The sequence below is a fragment of the Ochotona princeps genome, chromosome 12, assembly GCF_030435755.1.
Source record: "Ochotona princeps isolate mOchPri1 chromosome 12, mOchPri1.hap1, whole genome shotgun sequence".
Lineage (NCBI taxonomy): Eukaryota > Metazoa > Chordata > Mammalia > Lagomorpha > Ochotonidae > Ochotona > Ochotona princeps.
In genome coordinates this window covers 42,110,374-42,130,748 of record NC_080843.1, presented here as the reverse complement: position 1 = coordinate 42,130,748, position 20,375 = coordinate 42,110,374, and the positions used below count along the sequence as shown (strand labels likewise).

Here is a 20,375-nt window from a genome sequence, read left to right as displayed (position 1 = left end):
TACCTTTTGACTAGGTAATAGAGTCTTTATGTTGCTAGAGTTTTAAAAACACGTCTTTCCCCCCTGTTTGAAAAATCCAAATAAAGAAGATGTGAAAAAACATTGTTTTAAAAGATTCAAACAATATGGAATGTGTATTCTGTGCCCATAGATTTTATGTGTAGGAGTGAAATACTGTGTTTGAATTAGTAGAATGGAGAGAAATGATTACTTAGAATTCAACTTATAAGATTGAACTCTAGTTTTAAATTATGAGAATGATCTGCAACTATTTTCTTATTGGCTTGCTTTACTGAAAAAGACATTGCTATTGTTAGTGCTGCTCATGACTGTCAGGAATACTTGAACTCCTTAAGGTTGGGAAAGACAAGCTGACACATTGGTGAGGATGGCTGTATTGATACTTTTGCCTGGTTACCAGAAAATATTGATACTCATGTTTTTTGTTTCATTCTTGTTACTTCACCCAATTTTTCATTTTCTTACTATCTGAAGTTACTGTTCATAAGATTAAGGATATTGCTTCAGAAAAGCTCATGGAAAAATGGAATTAAAAGAGAAGTTCATTTTGGTACAAAAAATTTGAGGTTTTGTACAGTTTTGTGCTTTTCCCATGAACTTTTTGTTGACTCCTACCTGTAATGGGATTGTTCTTGTGCTAAAGTATTCAAACAGTGGTAAACAAGTTGGAACCCTCATGTGTGGCTAGTGCAAATATTGAATGGAACAGTGGCTTTGGAAAAATAGTTTGGAAGTTTCTTCAAATGTTATAGAGACAGCTATCATATGAACAACATTTCCACTACTCGGTATATACCCAGGAGAAATGAAAACATAGACCTACACCAAGACTTGCATATTAATCTTTGTAACAGCATTGTTCATAGGCAAAGAGTGAGAATAACCAAGGTTCCATCAGTTCACAACTGAATAAAAATGTGTTTTATCTGTATCTTGGACTATTATTTAGCAATAAAAAGGAATATAGTACTGAAGTAAACTACAATATGAAGGAAATTCAGGAACATTACTCCAAGTGAAAGAAGTTGAGCATGAAAGACCACATTTATGTGAGATGTCCAAAATTGGCAAACCTATAAAAAAGGTAGATTAGTGATAGGCTCAGATAAGAGGGGCCTTGTGAGGAAGCAAACTGCTAATGTAGATAGATTTCAGGTGATCACGGTGTCTTAAAATTAGGTTATGATGATTGTTTCACAGCTCTGTAAATAATTTAGAATATTGAATTATACATGTTAAATGCTGATGTTTTTGTATTGGTAAAACTTAAATATTGAAGCAATAAAAATCATGTAGAATATTAACTCTAGATTTTACATTTATCTTGAATATTACATATTTTTAAAAAATGTAATTTATGATGGAACTATAATTACTGGAGAGTTATAGGAAGGTAGCAAGTGCTCAGTAAATAACTGATAAAACAAGTTAGATAAATATGTAGATAATTATTATGTCTTACAGTGTAGTAAATACACAAAGGAAACCAAACCAGTGTTCTTTAGTGTTTGAAGATCTTCCAGATCCACATGTTTCTTTGTGTGAGAGAAGTAGAGAAAGATCTCTTCTGGGAAACAACATTGGAGAAGGGTTTGAAAGTTGTTTTGGCTTTTGTTGGTAGAGATTGGGAAAGGGGATTTGAGGTCAGTATTAGGAGAAAGCAAGCAAGAACAGAGGTTATAGTAATAGTTCTAGTTCTTGATAACTTCTGACTGAGCTGAGGGTACTGGTAGACCAGGAATAGGAAATAGGGCTGCAAGCATAGGACACTGTCAGTGTAGGGTTGGTCAGGTCTGATACCATCACACTGTGTGCTGCCTCCCCCGCCCAGTGTGTTTTCCCATGACTCATGCTTAAAGGGAGCCCTGTGCCTTAGAAGTGCCTTTGAGGCTTTTACTCTTCACTTCTAGCAAATTGTTCTGAAGAGATTGTGACTTCGGAGTAAGGACTTGGGACTTATCGCCACCTGTGTCACCAGGTTTGCAGCAGTGCTCTGAGCACCTGGTGAGCAATCAGAAGCTAATTAAATGAGTGAATGAAAATCAAAATTTGTAAGAATTTTGCAACCCCCTGGCAAGAATATTTTAGCAAGGTTCTTGAATTTTGGATTAAGCTAAGTAAAGGGATTTCTGGTAATATGACTATTCAGTGACATTAATTTGCTGGTGGTGTGTAGTATGGATGAAAGGAGGGTAAAGATTCCATCGGTGGTATCCATTCACCTTTTTCCATTCCTATCCCAACTTGAACTGTCTCTGTGTTAGTTAGACTTTGACCATGATTGTCTTCTGAAGTGCACTAATGACCTCCGAACATCTCTCTTTGTGTTTATTCTCTTCCTAAATAGGGTGATAGCAAAGAAATAGAAAGGAAAGGTCAGATGCAAGAGATTTATTGAAATAAAAATTTAAGATGTCAGAAAATACTAGTAAAGTTAAACAAAATTGGGAAACCTATGGAAATAAAACAAAATTATAAAAAACATAGATTTGTTTTTTGCAGGGGACAGAAATTTTTTCTCTTTAGGTTGGTCAGATGTTAAATTTCTTCTCACAGGCATGTGCGTGCATCTATGACTTTTTGAATACTGAAATTGTGCATTGAATCCAGGAACAAAATTAAGACTATGAGACTGCCACCCTGTGGACAGTAGAATGTTAAAGTGAAACCCACCAGAATTAGAGAAAAGCTCTACTAATTCCAAATTTAGTATTTTAGTCTATGTGCTGCCAAAACGAGCACTCAAATTTAGTATTTTAGAACTGGCTATGATTCTTCCATGTTGGCTTATGTGGTTGTGTTCATGAAAAAGAAAGTTTGAAATTAGTTTGTGCTATGAACTTTCTCTAAGGTTTTTAAATAGAATCTAACATAGAATCAATAGCTGAAAAATGTCACATAGGAACTCAGGAATTCTTTTCAGGCGGTACACTTAATTTCGTCCTGACATATAATTTTAGTGTGTAGGACCAATTGTGGATGCTCTTTTTCCCCTTATATTGGTTGTTTCAACCTGTTATAAGTGTGTTTCAACCTGTTATAAGTGTATAAGTGAGAGTTAAAGTTCCCTCTTTTTTGGATAACTGAATATGGATTTTTATTCTCTCTCTCTTTGTAGAATTACTTGTAGTTGTTAAAAATTCTCCATGCTTTAATGAATTGTGTGAATTGTATTTATGTAACTGAGTTTGGGATATGCTATGTGTTACCTATTTATAGGATAGCCTGCTCAGAGATTAAAGGATGATAAAGTAGTCTGAATTAAAATGATTGTGAAATACTTACTTGCTTTCTGCAACTCAGGAGATCATTTGGCCTTGGCTTCTAAAAAAATAAATAAATAAAACTTTCCCAGCAAATGAACTGTTTATGGCCTATAATGTCATAAATGGAGTACATACTTGTATTTTCTAAGGTGTCAGTGCAGGGTGGGGGGTAGGGAGTTGCTGTACAGTGCATAAAATTTGTGTCACCAATAAAGCAGAAGTGGTTTAAAGCACCAGTTGTGCGTTCTTTAAGAACATGATAGCTGAAGAGGACAACTATTCACCTGAGAGACCTCACATTTTGGTAATGAAATAATTGCCGAATATAATGTTAATGACTTTAAATATGTCAGTCATCTCTCTGAACTTTTCTATACTGTGGTATAAACACAGTAAGAAACTTTAAATGTTTGATCCAGATAATACTACCCCAACAGCTGGGAAGTCGGGACCTCCTGCTCCATCCTGGAATGCCTCCTAAGAATGTACCTGACATCTTTTCACAGTTCCATTTAATTATAGTGAAGGAGTGGATTCAGTTACAGGTTGATGAAAACAATTTCAAAATGAAGATGGGCCTCAGTTGTCACCGATCTAATAATTTCAACCTTGACTATGGGGTGGTGTCCATAATTGAGCTGAAAGTGTTTTGGCCATGGAGAGGTTGATTCTGTGTTCCTCTGCTTTGTGCTGCCATTGGGCAGGCTGTACGAGGGTCTGCCACCCTGTAGACACACCAAAGATACAAAGAAACCGTTGGTTTCCCTGAAGCAAGCCCAGTTTACTCTTTTTTTTTTTTTTTTTTTTTTTTTTTTAAGATATATTGTCTTTGTCTGAAAAGCTAAAGTTGGAGGGAGAAATAGACAATTCTTTCATCCGGTGGTTTACTCTCCAAATTATCACAGCAGTTGGGGTTAGGCTAGGCCAAACCCTGGAGCCAGGAGTTTCTTCCAGGTTACCCACATGGGTGCAGGATCCTAAGCATCAAAAGATTTGGTAATTTTTTTAAGACTTATTTTTATTGGAAAGTCAGATTATCAGAGAGAGGGAGAGACAGAAATGTCTATCAATTGGTTCACTCCCCAAGTGGTCACAATGACTGGAGCTAAGCCGATCCAAAGCCAGGAGCTTTTTCCTGATCTCCCATGTGGGTACAGAGTCCAAAGGCTTTGGGCTGTCCTTGTCTGCTTTCCCAGGCCAGAAGAAGGAAGCTGGAAGGGAGGTGAAGCAGCCAGGATATGAACTGGCACCCGTATGGGATCCTGGTGCATGCAAGGCAAGAACTTTAGTTATTAGACTATCGCCCCGGGCCCTTGGTCATCCTTTACTGCTTTCCCAGGTGCATTAGCAGAGAACTGAGACAGACTGGAGCATCTGGGACTTGAACCAATGCCCATATGGGATGTCAACATTGCAGGCAGTGGCTTGCTATACCAATCTCTGCAGGCTGAGACTAGAGCAGGGAGACTGCACATGACCTTTAGGGTTTATGCTGCGGGATAAAAAAAAGCTACAGTAAGTAAGCATAACCAGTCCCAAAGATAATTTCAAAGAATAATAACAGTGAAGATTCATTGGGAATAGGTATATGGCAGTGGTTACATGGTATGTGTGAGTTGCACACTAAAGTATAAGAGCCATTACTATCAAATGGTTTTAAAATTAACCTGACTTTCTTGAACATTAGTCTTCTCAACCAGTTTCTTTTGCCTTGTACAAGATGACGGCATGCAACTCTGGCATCTCTTTGTCCTCCTGCAAGGCTCCTGAGGGTCTGACGGCTTTATCTTAGTCTTGTGCTTGTGGTTTTTAAAAACTTGAATGATCAGTAAGTGGCACAGTCTTATAATACAATCACTTGTTACTTAAAAAAAAAAAATTCTCTAAAGTGGTTGTTAATTAAAAGCATTGGACAGAGGTTTGACTTGGAGTGGAGAGCACCAGAACAGGTCAGTTTTCAGGGCAGTAAAGCAGGAGCTCCAAGATGGCATTGATGCTCATCCACATGGCGCTGGGAGATGAATTAATAAAGCCTATAAACTGAGTATCTTATTTAAATACTCCTTTTCATGGGAACTTTTGTCAGCTGCTTCCTAACTAGGAAAAGATGCTGTGTAAGTATAGACCTGAAAAGGATAGAAAATAAAAATTTAACAGTAAATGCTACTTTGGGATAATCAGTGCTAAACTATTGAAAATGTTTGCTGGGTTTTCTCTCCTGTTTTTGTTCTCCCCCTCTCTGTCAGTATCTCTTTGTAATTTTGAAGTGTTACTTCCAATCTAGTAGCATAGTGGAATATCAAGATGTAAACACTGGATCAAATCCAGAAACTTCTTGTTACATGCAGCTTTTCTCTTGATCACCAAACAGGGCTACCAGGTCCAGCCCTACTTGTTCATAGATTTGGACTAAGTCAGAGAACTTGTGACGGGCATTGGCTTTTTGTGTCATTTGGACCTATATAGAAATGATGTGAGGATAGTTTGGATTGTGTGGAAAACAACAACAGTGAAAGATTTATCTTTGAGCCGATACTTAATTCAGCTTCCAAATGTTTCATTCAGCAGATATTTATTAAATAACTATTGTGACTCAGCAATGCTATCTGAAATAACCAATGAGACATGGAAGCACATGAAATGAAATAAAATGTTCTTCCCTTTAGCTCAGAAAAGTAGGCAAGGAGAGTTCTTGAAGGAAATCTCTTCACTTTAGGTTTCAATGTGCAATCACTCATTGAAGCAGTGCATATATGTATTTATGAACCAACAGTGTGAGTCATGCATCTGTTAGATAATTTACAAAACCCTGTGCAAGCACCGAGAAGAACATGATTAGTTCTTCCTTTTAATAAAACACTGAGGAGTGAAAGGCTGGCATGAGATTCACTGGGTGCGGAAGGCCAGAAGAGGTGGAGTGAAATAGCGTAACATGCTGTGAACTGGTTGGAAGTTCAGCAAAGCTGTATTGTAGAGCACAGCTTATCAGATGAAATACCCAAAGATGAGGCTCTAATTTGACGGACCACAGTAAGAATGGGTAGTTATTGTGTATTGGAATTTATTCTGTGGGTACTGGTAAGCCAGTAAGGGGTGTTTGTTTTTGTTCATTTTAGTTGGAATAATGGAGGAATATGTGTGAGGAGTTCTTTTAAAAATACATTATTCTCAGTTCCAGCATTGTGGTGCAGCAAGTTAAGCTGCCACCTGTTGTGCTTGCTCCCTGTTTCTGAGCACTTGGATCATCTGCTTTCTATCCAGCTCCCTGTCATTGTCACTGGAAAGGCAGCAGAAGCTGGCCTGGACGTTCCTCTTCCCATCCAGCTCTCTGCAGCAGAAGATGTTCCAAGTACTTGGGACCCTGAATCCTGGGGAGACTTGAAAGAAGCTTCTGGCTCCTGACTTTAGATCAGTTCAGTTCTGCCTGTTAAGGCCATATGGGAAGTGAAGCAGCAGATGGAAGATCTTTCTGTCTTCTCCTTCTCTTTGTAAATCTGCCTTTCCAGTAAAAATAAATAAATATTAAAAGAAATGTAAAAATTGAATTATTTTTAACCTTTTGGCAGAGGCGTGGTTCACTCATAATGCTTGTGCTGTTCATCCAAGTTGTATTAGCCATGCTTTGTTCTATTTTACTGCTCAGTATGGATGTAGGATGTATGTTCTATAGTTTATCCCTCTTTTTGATTAAACATTTGAGAACACATTATTTGATTTGGCACTATAATGAGCAATATAATGAATTACTTTATGAAGTAAGGATTATCATTGTCCTCTCCACAAAAGTGAAAACAGAGGCTTTGAGTTGAAGTAGTCCTGTTTTGTACAATTAGTTATTGCTTGAATTGAGGCTCAGATCTGGGTCAGCGATTCCAAAGCCTGTACTCATTAAGGTTGGGCTACTTGGCTAGTTGCTAATGTTAGTTTCATTCAATAAGAGAAGTTAAAAAAGTTTTTGTTTTTTGACATAATCTAAAATTCCCTACTCTTCTGGCTGTATTTGGTTCCTCTTTCCTTAAAGAATGGATATCACAGTGCTTTACAGAACGGTAACTGAAATCCTAGATAGGCCTGAAATAGTCCAGTGTTACTAGTTGATTGCAGCAGCTGCATGAGGTAGACCCTGTCCTCAAGTAAGTTACCAGTTTACTAGGATGGACACAAACTTGTACAGAATTGTTGCAACACAGAATGGAATGTTCTGGCAATAGAAAGGTAGTTTTTTTTGAACAAGTCCTCTTTTTCTCCAACCCCCTCCCAGAAAAGAAACTCCCAAGTCAGAAAACTTTCTCTTGACCCCTCTCCAAACAAACAGGGTTTATAGCCCTAGTTTCTCACCCCTCATTCTTCAAACTTTTTCTACACAGGCTTTTTTTTTCCTCTTTTGTATTATACCACACCATAAAAACTCAAATGATGTCAAAGTTGCTAAATTTAACTGTCATTTTTTCCCTTAGACCTCATCATTGTTGATCTGTCATCAGCAGAGTTGCTTTTTCCCTCATGGGAACTCTTACTGCAGTTTCAGGGAAACACCACAAGTGCCTTGTTTTACCGCCATGTTTCTGAGTGCCCCTTCCTCGTCTCTCCTACTTCTGAATGTTGGGGTATCCTCACCTTTGTCATTGTTTACCTTTTACATCCATAGTTTTAGTGTCATCTACATGTTAATGTCATATGTATGTTAACTCTCAAATTTCATGTCCCTAGCTTACGCCTTAACCTTGGGCCTCAGAACTGTGTATTCAATTCCAAGGCCATTTGATAACTGTTGAGCATCCGAAACTTGATGCACTCAGGCTTATCATCAATAAGTACATTTTTTTTTACTACAAATAAATCTTTTTTTTTTTAAAGAAGTGTTACTTTTTTTTTTGAAGATTTTATTTATTTTTATTGTAAAGTCAGATTTACAGAAAGACTGATCCTCCGTCTACTGGTTCTTAGCTCCCAGTGGTAACAAGTATTGGAGCTGATCTGAGCTGGAGCCAGGAGCCAGAGCCTTCTCCTGGTCTCCCATATGGGTGCAGGGTCCCAAGGATTTGGGTCATCCTATACTTTTTCCCAGGCCACAGGAAGGGAACTGGATGGGAAGGGGAGCAGCTGGCACACAAATTGGCACCTGTGTGAGATCCTGGTGCATGCAAAGCGAGGATTTTAGCCACTAGGCTATTGCACTGGACCCAATTAAGTGCCTTTTATAGAGGTTGCATTTATGAACCATATTATTAATAGCTCATGTTAGGTGTTTAATAGATGTCTAGTATTATTTTAAGCAGTTCATATACGTGAAATAAATCTTTAAATTAGGTTTATTACAGTATAATTTGTTAAATAAATTATTATAAAATTCTGTGAATCATAACATGTGTCTGTCATACAACCAGAACCACATTCCAGATACAGAACATTTCCCTTATCTTAAACAGTTCCTTGTTCTCTGTCCTAGTTTGTATGTTCTCATCCCCAACTGTTCGAAACTGTTGATAGATTTTCTGTCTCGTTTGTTTTGCCTTTCCCAGAAAATAATATAAATGTACTCAGGCGGTAGAGTCACACCTCAGTATCTGCAAATGGGTCCTAGGATTCCTGTAGAGAACCAAAGTTTATAGGTGTTCAAGTCTGTTATATAAAATGACTTCTATTTGCATATAATTTGAGTACCATCCCCTCATATAGTAATCTGTAAATTGTATACAAACACAGTACTGACTAAAATATGATGTGTTTTGAGGGGAGTAATAACCAGGGAAAAGTTTGTACATGTTTATGATAGACTACTTTTTTATGATTATTCTTTGTGGTTATGGAGGGCCATCTGTGCATGTATATATATTCTGTCTAGCTTATTTAATTCAACCTAATGCTTTCTGATTCATTTATATTGTAGCGTAGGCAAATACGCCAACAAATTTAAGAAAAATGGAGGGGTACAAAGGGTGTGTGGTGCACAAGTGAAGACACTTCTTTTTTTTTAAGATTGATTTATTTTTGTTGGCAAGTCAGATTTACAGAGTGAAGGAAAGACAAAGATCTTCTATCCCCTGATTCATTCCCCAAGTAGCCTCAATGGCTGGAGCTGAGCTGATCCAGAGCCGGGAGCCAGAAGCCTCTTCTGGGTGTTCCACAAAGGTGCAGGGTCCCAAGGCTTTGGGCCATCCTCAACTGCTTCCCCAGGCCACAAGCAGGGAGCTGGAAAGTAGGGTTGCCAGGACACGAACCGGAGCCCATATGGGATCCTGGGCATGCAAGGCAAGGACTGTAGCCACAAGGCTAGAGTGCTGGGCCTGTGAAGACACTTCTTGGGAGACTCCTGTTCAATATAAGGTAGACCCATCCATGTGGGAGACGCAGAGTTCCATCTAGCTCACTCTGTGCAACTGCTGTGGGCATCTGGGAGGCGTAGCAGTGAATCCAGAGTCTTTCTCTGCCTCTCAAATAAATTAAGGTACACTAATTATTTTAGAAGTTCCAAGGGAAAGGCATTGAAAGGTAAGTTTAGGGGCAGGCATTGAAATACAGTGGCTTAAACCACCTCTTTTGACCGTAAGATCCCATTTCCACATGTGATTTGAGATGTACTTCTGCTTCTAACCCAGTGTCTCAACTAGTACATTCTTGGAAGCAGTGATTGATGGTCCTAGTGTTTGGGCTCCAGCCATGACTTATGAGACTCAGATGGAGTTCCAGACTTCTCATTTCAGCGTGGCCTAGCCCTGACTGTTGTGGCACTTGGATTTTGGGAAATGAACCTTAAAGATAAATTTATTTTGGTACAAAAACAATCAAACAGCAAAAAACCCACTATGAAACCCATGTATAGGAGGGATTTTTTACATATAATACACTTTTTTATCAACTTTTTACAGAGATTTTATTTATTTACTTGTAAGACAGAGTGACAGGTTGGGAGGCAGGGTGAGCTGGGAGAGAACTCTTCCATACAATAGTTCAATCCTCAACTGACTACAAAGGCCTGGACTTAACCAGGCTGAAGTCAGCAGCCACCTTCCATTTTTTAGTGCCTTCCTGGGTACACCAGCAGGAAGCTGGGTTGGAAGCAAAGCAGCCAGGAATGAAACTTGTACTCTGAAAAGGGATGACTTATGTGTGACAGCTTAGTCAGCTACATTGTAAAGCTGTCTCCTCTATGAACTTTTTGAAGATCCAGCATATATATATATATATATATATATATATATATATATATATATTCTTGCATCAAAATGAACTTAACTGAAATTTAAAAAGACATTTAAGAGAACCAGGGTTCTCTTCCACCCCCACCCTGATATCACCTAGTGTCTGTAAATTCCTGGGCTGGGTAGTAGACTGAAATCCTGAGGCAGGAACTCAGCCCGAGTCACAGCCACCTGAGCCTTACCACTGCTTCCCAGGGTCTGTCTATTTGCCAGAAGCTGGAGTCAGGAACCAGAGCTTAGTATAGAATTGGGCATTTTGGTAAGGAATGTAACCATCACAAACTTCTGCTTTTTTGTTCCATTTTCCATGAACTTTTAATATTTTCCTCATTTGTTGGAAGTTCAGATAGATGTTTTATTGCTGAGTATCATTCCACTAAGTGGATACACCAGGATGCGTCTATTTATTCATCAATTAGAGGACATTTGGGTTTCTAATGTTTGGTGTTTATTTAGAAGATCCTACTGTGAATATTTGTATAGAAAACTTTTTTAGACGTATGCTTTTGTTCTGGATTCTACGGTGGTAATCCTACAATTAGCTGGGCCTTAGTCTAATTTTTTAAAAATGATGTATTTAGGGCCCAGCGTGGTTAGCCTAGAAACTAAGGTCCTTGCCTTGAACACGCCAGTTTTAATCCTGGCGTCCTCACCTCCCATCTAGCTCCCTGCTTGTGGCCTGGGAAAGTAGTTGAGGGTGGCCCAAAGCTTGGGGCCCTGCCCCTGTGTGGGAGATGCGGAAGAGGCTGCTCCTGGCTTCGCATTGGCTGAGCTCCGGCCGTTGCAGCCACTTGGGGAGTGAATCATCAGATGGAATATCTTCCTTTCTATCTCTTCTCCTCTCTATATCTGACTTTGCAATAAAAATAAATCTTAAAAAAAAGATGTATTTATTTATTTGAAAGGCAGAACTAACAGAGAAACAAGGAGAGACAAGGAAAGAGAGATATTCCATCTGCTGATTCCCTCAAATGACTGCAGCTGCTAGGGTTAGGCCAGGGTGAATCCTAGAGCCAAGTCTAGGTGCTGGGCTCCAAGAACTTAGATCATCTCTCCTGCTTTCCCAGAGGCAGTAGCAGGTAGCTGGATCAGAAGTGGAACAGCTGGGACTCCCACCAGCATCCATATGGGATTTCAGTGTCAAGGGGGCCAGCTTTATACACTATGTAACATTGTTGGCCCCAGTTAGCCTAAATTATGTTTAACAAAGTTATCTCACATAATTATTAAATGAGCACCCAGGATTATACAGCTAATAAATAGTAGAGGTGGAATTGGGAATAGGTTGACTCTAGAACCTATACTGAATTACTTATCCCCCTTCTGTTCTTCGCTGCTCCAGTATGTGGAGATTGATTTCTTGGATAATACATAAAATGAGGGTACATTTAACTGCAGGTGACATGGTAATGGAAATGGCAACTCAGGAATCATCTCCTTAAGGAACACTTAAGATAAGTTGTTTCTGCTGGAGAGGGGCAGATATTTTCCCATTTATTTTACGTCTACCTATTGGTGACCCAAAGTATGTTTTAAAAATTATATTCCAAGTATGTGTTATCAAACAGCAAGGTGATCTATATAAATGCATTTCTTTCTTAGTGGCAGAAGTATGCGTACTTCATATATAAGATAATATTCATTTTGTCTTTCTGAAGACCTCTTTCATGCTATTGCTAACCTTGAGATTATGGTGTTATACTTACAGAATATTCCCATCTTACTGATTTTCTGAAATGTCTTCACATCTAAATATTTGAAAAAAGAATTTTTTTATTTGACGTACATAAAGAGAGGGAGAAGGATCTTCTGCCTGCTGTCTCAAAATACTCCCAAACATCCCAGGCTGAGAGAGGCTAAGGGTAAGAGCCTGAAACTCAAAGGTCTCCCATGTAGGTGACAGGGACCCAAGGGCCGGAGCCATTCCTTGCTGCCTCTGATTCTCAGGTGAGCATTAACAAGAGGCTGAATCAGAAGTAGAGCCAAAACACAGCCTAGGTATTACAATATGCCTGGCACGCTTCCCAAACAGCACCTCAACTGCCAGGCTGAATCCTCTCATGGCCCCCTTCCCCGATACTCTTTAAGTACATATATCAACTTTGTCATTTGTTTATTCTGACCTCCTTTTCCTATCACCCTCTCACCCTGTGTAAGTTCTGATTAGGTTAAAAAAAAGATTAGGCCTACGTGGATATTGTCCAAAATAGATTTCAGTTGTGAGAAACAACTTGGGGGCTTTCCAGTGAGCAGGGGTGTAAAGGACTTTGTTTCTTTGTGTTTGGGTTCAGACTAAATAGGTAACATCAGCTAAATATGGCATGTGATAATGAAAAAATTGGTACATTTTCCCTTTCAGTATAATTTTTATTAATAACTCAGTAAGCCATAGAGAAATTTCAGTAAGAAAACAACCAATGTTCAATGGAAATTATAAATAGGTACTTACTGGGCAGAGAGTCAGTTATAACTATTAGGTTTTGTAGCAGTTTGTAAAGTTTCTGAGCCAGTGACAGTTTGTGCCCTCATCTGTGCTCTGGTAAAGGAGAATAATTAACTCCAAGGTAATTCACAGGGAAAAACCTTGCTAAATTCTATTTACTTTTTGACTACTGTTAGGGTAAGTCTATCATGTTGTAGTTCATTTTCTGATGTGTGAGAGATTCTAATACGTTGAGGCTTTTAGAGAATATTGAGTAAGCAAGTATGCACTCTGTGGCCAGGGAAGTAGTTACAGTCAGGTTTCAGTGGCTTGGGCACCTTTTCAAACGGGTGAAGATTTGGAGAGCGGGCTTCACTGTCACATTGACCCTTTTGACTGGTTGTGTACAGTGTAGGCGCTGTTATCAGTGCACTTCGGAGGTCTGCAATACATGAGGGAATTTTTTTTTTTCAAAAGGTAAAACTGACAATCATTTGAAGCAGTAGAAAGGTGAAGTGTGATTCCATTGACATTTTTTGAAAATAGGGTTTTATCAACCTTGCAGAACCATTGTGTTATGTTGGTTTTTCTGATACTTAGTGTCTGTCTTCTGAAAAACTTTGTAAACTAGATTAATTCACACTTATTTTTCACTGGATTTTGGATTTTCAAGTGGATTTTTCTCTGTTTTGTTAATTTATATATCCACAGGTAGTATGCACTTTGTTAGCTTTTTCAGATTGCATAGCAATATATTCCTTTCATATAAGGGTTAATGAGTAGCTAGATTAGATTCACCAGTCCATTGTTACATTAAGCTCCACAGAGTTTGCTGTTTCTTCTCCCCTTTCATACTTTATTTTTTTTCCTTTCATAATTTTATTTACTTGGTACAGTAAGGTAACTTTTTAAAAATTAAGGTTTTATTCTTTAAAACAACATGCTGTTTAATGTTGCTTCCATGTAGATTGTTGTTCTGCTTTACTGTTATATTTAAATTATGGCAATTAACATGAGTGTAATCATGGTAGATCTTGTTCCTTGGCTGTACCTCCCTCTTTTCCTACTCATTTCCCTCTTTTTTTACCTGTGGATTTGCATGTGTGACCTAGCAGAATAATTGGGTCCACAGCAACATGGGCGTGCCTCCCTTAGATACACTTAGTTTCATGTATGACTCATAAGCCGAAGCACAGACACCACTTCCCCAATCTACAGGAGCCATTTTAACAGCTTAAAACTTGCCGGATTGCTTTTAAATTCCAGCCCAAAGGACTGTATCTAAATGAGAAAGAATGTTTGAAGGTAACTTGCTATGATTTTGTGTGTTTGCTTCTGGCTGTTTCTTGAACGGATGAAGGGAGAATGGTTCTTACCTGTGGAAAGAACATGGCTGAATGTGTTCTTTGACTCTGATAAAATGTGTGTTGTCAGTCACATGCCTGACGGTGTTTGACTGCTGGGGGAAACAAGGCATTCAAATTCTGGAAAGTTTTGGATCTTCTTGGTGAAACTTTTTTGAACCTTTTTTTTGGTGATTAGTTTACTTTTTCCTGAGTGATTTCAGAGTAAAGAGGCTTTTTCTTTTTTTAATACCACAGAGCAAGCCAGAAGCCTAATTTTCATTTTTAAAACTGAGTTGTATTTGTGGATGTTATAATTATTTCTCTGGTATAATAACATTACAAACCATTCAGGAACAATGGCTTTGTTATTTTAGCTTGATTAAAGTTTTGGGACGACTTAAGCAAGTGTAAGTAGTGTTCATGGACCATTCTATCTCTTTTTCTCTTTTGTAAGTTAATGAAAGTATAATAAGTTATTTCATTCTGCAAATTAAATTTTAAGGAAAGTGGTCACTTAGATAACAAGTCAAAGTCAGCATTAAAGAGAAAGAAAGACTAGAATGATTCATTTATTGATAGAAAAAAAAACCCGAAGCTTTTAAATTCATGCTGGAAACTTGTTCTGAGTAATAGCCTGAGAAGCCAAGCTGTCTGTATGGAAGCATGCCCTTCAATTTTGTGTGTAAAAAAGGTATGAGTCCATCTCATGGCCTTCCATCTATATAGCACTGTTCTTAAAATTTGCTTATTTTAAATTTAAAAGCTTAAAGCTTTGTAAATGAAAAGATTGCTGAGTCCTCTCCTGAAGTATTCATTGTCATTGAAATTGTAAGATTTTGGCCGGCAAGTGTACATTCTGTTGTGCCTCGAAATGCCAGGTATCAAGTTGAGTGCCATAGTAATTTCTGAAGCATTTATGAAACTAAAATATGAATGGAAATAACATTTAGATATTCAAGGACTAAATGAATTTTTTGGAGATAAAATTTGTCAAGTTAGTTGTTGACCACAAATGCAATTTGGTTCTTTAACAGTTCTCTCTTACTAACTTCTTAAGTGGTTGAAATCTTATCTAATGACTGGAAAGATAGTTATTATTTCCTTTTTGAAAGGATTGTTTATAGTAGCATCTCAGTTCTGAGGTCTCACAAGAAAGGCACAGCGGACATTTTACCAGTTCTGCTCCGAGCCATTTGCTATCCTATTTGTTTGCATGTTGCTGGTTTAGTCAGTCTTTGAGTAAGCAAAGGCTGTATTTACCGCTAGTGCAGTCTGTGACAAATCTTAGGAAACTTGTTTTTCCTTTTTAGTTTTTAAAGGCCACTGATCATAGGAGAAAATTCAAGAGGCATGCAAATAAGATTTTGTTTCCTAAAGAGAAGTTGAGTAACTTTGTTTATACAATTAGAAAGTTGGTGTAATTTAAATGCTTATATAAGTATTTATATTATTTGTATTATGTAAGTATACATATAAGTATATATATTTTTAAATATTTGGTCATGAGTGAGATGAGGTTTAAATAGAAGAATGAAGGGAAGAAAAGAGGGAAGTAACACAATGCTAGAAAGACTTTATGAAGTAGTCCTCTCCCCACTCTTTTCCTAAGATTGAATGTGAATTAACTGTCATTAGAAGTAAACATAAAGTTCTGAAAAAGAACGAAGCCTTTCCTCCTGCCTCACTTTTATGGATGTGAGGACACAACAGCCAGAAGAGGTCCTGTGACTTGCTCCAGATCATGAGGTGCCTGGTAGTGTGGTTTCCAGCCTGGAGCTACTTCTTACTAGTACACAGACAAGTGATACTTTGTTTAAAAGGTCTATACTTTCTTAAGAGTAAATAAAACCTAATGAAGTTGTTTTGTGATAATTTAGCTTAAGATTGAGGGAAAACCAGCCCATAGATCATGTAAGGGTCCACAAAATCATCTGGTATGATGGAACTCAAAAATCGTTTTAAATGGATAATTTGGTGTGGCCCGACATTGATGCCACACATGTCCAAATGGCTCTTGGCTGAAAGATAGTTCTCCACACCTGATTAGGTTAGAAGATCCAAACAAATGACTAAGCAATAATTTTGAAAATGAGTTCCATATTATTTCCTTCTTCATTAGAAAATGATGAATTTATTTAATCTGTAGTAGCTTTTATCAGAATTTTTGATAGCTGAAGATTTATTTATGATAGTGCTTATTTAAGATACTCCTGGACTCAAACAAGGAGATGAGAATTGAATTTGAATTCCTAGATACAAAGACAGGTTTCAACTTTACCTTATATTGTTTTAGAAGGACAAATAGTAGTTAGTATGGTACTTTATTCTACTTGAATGTTTGTGCGTGATACTTTGCATATGAGTTTTAGAGATCAAGAGGTCTCTAAGCTCTTTCATGTTAACTTAAATTGAATTTTCACATAGTTAGTAATTTCATTCCATTTGTCTTTGTCATGCCTTTATTCCTCATCCTGTAAGAACTTTCTGTAAGTATTTTTTGGAATTTAATGGGGAATACAAAGTCTTTGCTTGTTAGCTTTTTGATGTATTTTACTGAGGTGGTTAGAAATTTTCTTTATAAATACTTCTGAATCTGAAATCGTGATTTTACAAATCACTTTGTTGTTAATGGCTGAGTCTCCTGAATTTTTGAGAGGGTAACACAGTTCATTATTAGACCCTCCACAGTTTGGACATCACCATCCTCAGCAACAGACAGCACAAAGGTTAGTGATGTGAGCTCTGTCTTCATACACTTAAATCTTGGTTGGGAAAACAGGACTTGAGATCGTGAGTATCTCACTCACTAGATGAATTCAGTGTCAGACTGCCTACAGGAAAGGAGAATTGAAACTTCAAGAAGCTAGGAAAGTTTGTCTGGTAGAAATTGTGAGTATTGAAGAACAGCATTTACTTAGATTAAGAAGCATGTCTTGGTCCGGCGTGATAGCATAATGGTTAAGGCCCTCGCCTTGAACGCCCCGGGATCCCATGTGGGCGCCGGTTCTAATCCCAGCAGCTCCACTTCCCATCCAGCTCCCTGCTGTGGCCTTGGAAAGCAGTCAAGGACGGCCCAATGCATTGGGATCCTGCACCCACATGTTATCCAGAAAGATGTTCCTGGCTCCTGGCTTTGGATTGGCGCAGCACTGGCCGTTGTGGCCACTTGGGGAGTGAATCATCGGATGGAAGATCTTCCTCTCTGTCTCTCCTCCTCTCTGTACATCTGCCTTTCAAATAAAATAAATAAATCTTAAAAAAAAAGCATGTCTTCACCAATAAAAGCAATGCAAGTACTTTGATAACAAACTTTTTTTTTCTATATCTGTCTTTTTGGGTTTTTTTTAAGATTTATTAATTTTTTTATTACAAGCCGGGAACCAGCAACCTCTTCCAGATCTCCCATGTGGGTGCAGGGTCCCAAGGCATTGGGCCGTCCTCGACTGCTTTCCCAGGCCACAAGCAGGGAGCTGGATGGGAATTGGAGCTGCCGGGATTACAACCAGCACCCATATGGGATCCTGGCGCGTTCAAGGTAAGGACTTTAGCCGCTAGGCCACGGCGCCGGACCCTTCTATATCTGTCTTTTTTGACCTTTGATTTAGTGCCAAACACATAGGAGCAAGTAGGTATTATTTGCTGCATTAAAGCCTTAGCTATACTGTTTTTCTCTCTTATATAACAAATCCTCTTGGCTGGGTCCTGCTCAGGTTAGGGATGCCATGTGTTCCTCAGTTGAACCTGAGTCAGATAACTGCACATTGAAACCACTGAAAGAAAAAAGGAGAAGAGCAACAACAAAAACCCAAACCAACCAAACAAAAAACACATAACAACTACCTGAAATACCTTTTATGCAGTGATTGTCATAGTTTAGTGTAACAATCACCTGGAATCAAGCCAGAGATTTTGGGTTCATTAGAGTTTGGTTTTAGCAGTGAGCATTTTTACTAAGTACCCCAGCTTACTGTCATGCACATGCCTTAAGCCACACTCTTAGAAAGAATGTCCAAGTTTAAGACTATGAAGAGTGATTAATTAGTTGTTTGGCATTTTAATATTTGAATTTTAAGCAATAATGTTTTGAAATCTACAGTGTTTAGTAAGGAAGGAATTTGAGTAGTATACTTTATTATCAAAATTAGAACCTATTTTGCTTCCTTTTCGTATCCCAGTTATTTTCCTTGTTTTTATTTATATATTTTTTTTGCTGTGCTATATGCCTTTCAATTATCTAACTCTTCATCTTTTCTTGACTTCGTCACTCTTGCTATAACCAGGCCACTGTCATATTGACCATGATACATAATTTAAAACTTTTGTTTTAGTATAATTACTCCACCTCTTTGAATTCTTCCAGTGTTAGTTTTTTTAAAAAAATATTTATTTTTATTGGAAAGGCAGATGTACAGAGAGGAGGAGAGACAAGAGAGAAAGATCTTCTATCCACAAGTTCACCCACCAGGTGGTCTAAACATCCAGAGCTGAGCTTATCCGAAGCCAGGAATCTGCATGGGAACAGGGTCCAAGACTTTTGGGCCGTCCTCTACTGCCTTCCCAGGGCACAAGCAGGGAGATGGATGGGAAGTGGAGCATCTAGGATATGAACTAACACCCATATGGGGGCCTGGCACAAATAAGACGAGGAGTTTAACCACTATGCTTCTGTGCTGGGCCGTTAAGGTGTTAATTTTTAAATTTCGGTTGGTGCTTAAGGATTCTGTGTTCCGTAGCCTTGGAGTCCTAGGAAAACCATCATCCCTTTACTGATGTAAAATGACAGCATTTAAATACCATTCTCTGACAAGAAATACATTGTGGTTTATTGTTGTTTGAGTCTAGATGAAATAAATGTTTTAACAATGTGATGCTTGGATATGATTTTTGAGGTTGTTTGAAAATTAAACCTTATCACTGATTGAACATTTGTAAGCTTTGCCATGCACTATCACATGTTTAAAGGGAAATAATTAGCTGTTTGATGGGAAGAGGAATCCCATTAACAGAAAATGAAATGCCTGAAAATGAGTCAGAATATTTTACTCCTTTCGAATCTATTTTATATGAATGACAGAAAATAACGACATTATTACATCATTTAAAATGGTTTGGATAGTTTTTAGCTGCATGGGGGAAAAATCTTTTGTTAATATGGAAAAACTGCTAGTAGAAAGTTGCTGTATTGTTGTTTTTTTTTTTTTTTTATCAAATAAGCAGTCTACTCTTACAAAAAATGGCTGTTGGCCTATACTTCATGGTTCTAGGCAATAGAGCTATATTAGAAAAGTATACATTGTGTTAACTATTCATTATTTTGGTAGAAAGAGAAAAAATAGGCAGCTGATCTTTGTGTAAATTTCTGTGCAAGAAATGCCTCTTAATCTCCAGAGAACTTGGGCTTCTCTTATATAAATTTAGTACTCTTCCTTTTTTTAGTAATTACTGTTGAACAGTAGAATTTCAGCTGTTCTTTATCTTCTTATATTGTCGTCTCATTTTTATTGCTAACATCGAAAACCAAAAAAAACAAGATGAATACCTTTTATGGTTTGTATTAGAAGTAGTTTTATTATTTTTATATGAAAAAAAATTTCAAAGTGATATACATATAATCTTCAAAATCTGATGGAATAGAGCATCACTGTGATGTAGCAAGTTAAGCTGCTGCTTGGGATATCCACATCTCCTCATCCTGTATCAGAAGTCCTGACTGTTCTGCTTTTTACTTGTTTATTTACTTATTTATTTAAGATTTTTTTAATTTGAAAGGCAGAGTTACAGATTTAGGGAGAGATCATCTACCCATTGGTTCACTCCCAAAATGGCCAGGCCTGAGCCAGGCTGAAGCCACAAGTTTGAGACTCCATCCTGGTGTCACCCATCAATACAGGAACTCAAGGACTTTTGAGACATCCTCATCTCTTTTCCCAGCCACATTAGCAGGGAGCTAGATCAAGAGGAGCATCCAGGAGTTGAACTAGCTTGCGTGTGCTTGCATGCAGTGCCACGAGGCTGGCCCCATCTACCCTGCTTTTGATATAGCTTCATTTTGTTAACACCTGGCAGGTAGCAGATGATGGTTGAAACCCTGGGTTCCTGTCAGCTGCATGGGAGACTT

General features: G+C 38.0%; 1 protein-coding gene across 2 annotated transcripts in view; it reads left to right on the top strand.

The window, feature by feature from the left end:
• ELF1 (E74 like ETS transcription factor 1) overlaps positions 1–20,375 on the top strand; it is an 86,839-nt gene that overhangs the window by 2,151 nt on the left and 64,313 nt on the right. Inside the window, exon 1 of one of the 2 annotated variants that reach the window (XM_004577448.2) lies at positions 13,856–14,216. The exons of the other annotated variant lie outside the window; for it this stretch is intronic. The gene's annotated coding sequence lies outside the window, so the exon portion shown is untranslated. Of the gene's footprint in view, positions 1–13,855; positions 14,217–20,375 lie in introns of those variants that run through there. 2 annotated transcript variants of the gene reach the window in all.